Raw genomic sequence first — 1,932 nt, 5'->3', positions numbered from 1 at the left:
CACTGTTTCACTTTGTAAGATGTAGTTAGAAACCTAGAATCTCTAATAATGTTTTACTTTGAAAGATGTAGCTCACTAGAATCCCTAACACTGTTTCACTTTGAAAGATGTAGCTAGAAACCTAGAATCTCTAACACTGTTTCACTTTGAAAACAGTGTAGCTCGAAAACAAGCCAGTTTCTAACACTTAATTAGAGTTCTTATAAAATCAGTATTGAGAATATTAAAGGATTGAATACAGAATGCAGTGGCAAAAATATAAAACGCCTTATGTTGAGTGTAATTATATATAATAATACTTCAAATGTCTGGACAATTGTTCCCCTTTGAAAGACTAGATGTACGTCTGTGTACAGACAAGAAGTACAATAAATCTTTATCTTTTAGTTTCTCAAGAGGACATTTTTTGTACTTTTCTTGTCATTCATAAATGTACAAACATAAAAATCTACAAAGTACTCTTGACTAAATAAAAAAATATCAGAATTGTGTATTACACTTTGTTACATCATTTTGTGTTCTCAAAAGTGGGTTGGTTACCAAGAGGTCAGTTCTGGCGGTCTTCCCGTTTTTTTTTGTATTATTACATTAGCATAATTAAATAAACGCTAGCCCAAACTCTTTAGAATTATGTCTAAAGTTAAGTTTAGTTATGGTTAACCTCAAACTGCCAACTAAACAATATCTAGTTTAACAGTAGTAGCTAATCTTATCACAACTGATACACGCCGTGTTTTAACATTAATACTTAAGGGCATCTCTAATAGATGTCGCCACATATACATATAACTAAGTTACGCACTTGTAGTAAAAATATGGTGATAAAGTCCATTAGCAGGTAATCCTAAGAAATTGTTCACATAAACCAGTTGACGATATGTGAACTAAATTTAAACCAAAACCTCTTAAAAAATCCAGTGCTGTTTAAAAAATGTTTGAGGAAGAGAAAACCATGTTTAATATTAGTGCATCTACAGACTGAAGATTAATAACAGTGAAAGATGTGACCAAACACGTTGCTTGAAGAGATGACATACAACATAAAGACTACGATTCGAAGAATGCACTAGATGAAGGGACAGCTTGGCAGTTGAGTCATCCACATCTCTCTCAACTTAGTAAGTAGAAACATTTCTAACCTGATCATCAGATGAAGGAATAGCTGGAAATCTTAACATTTGGACTATTTACATTTGTCTCAAACCAATTCACTGGAATCTCTTTATCCTGTTCAATAGATGCAGGAACAGCTGCAAATCTTCACAGTTAGATTATCTACGCCTCTCTCAAGCCAGTAGTCTCCGTATACGAACTAACAGATGCAGGAACCTGGAATATATGACAGATCCACAGATTAGAATCTAGGTAACTCCCTGACATGTCCATCAGTCAGTGTTTCTGTTCTCCTTTCCTATCCATCATTTTGTCCATTGTAGACACTGTTTTGGACGAGTTGAGACATATAGTTAAACTTTTGAATGCCATTAATTTCCACTGTTTGTTGGATAATCTTGGTTAGCTGCCTTGTGTGTCACCTACAAAATGAGTTAGGTTAACAAGATGGTATCCAGCATTCCCAAGTGGGAACACAAAGTCTCATTAGACAAATTCTTTATGAGCTCAGCAATCAAAATATATTCATTATTATAGCCATTCAGAAGTATCCTTAAGAGTGCAAGCATAGACCGTTAGATGTTCATTAGTTCCCACTTTTGTATCTTGTTTTTGGTAGGAAAGATGGCTCTGTTCTAATGTGAATTGAACAATTGCTGCAACTCGGTGAATGTTATATCATAATGTTTACGAGGTTGCATCTTAGAAGACTCTACTTTGTCCATTACCGGTTGGTCCAGATTTGTGCTCTAAACCCCCACAAGAATTGGTTTTGAGGTTTAATAACCTTGGAGTTGGCAAATCTCTTAAGGTTGGAGG

Source organism: Limulus polyphemus, unplaced genomic scaffold, assembly GCF_000517525.1.
Source record: "Limulus polyphemus unplaced genomic scaffold, Limulus_polyphemus-2.1.2 Scaffold7869, whole genome shotgun sequence".
Taxonomy (NCBI): domain Eukaryota; kingdom Metazoa; phylum Arthropoda; class Merostomata; order Xiphosura; family Limulidae; genus Limulus; species Limulus polyphemus.
This window is presented reverse-complemented; position numbering follows the sequence as displayed.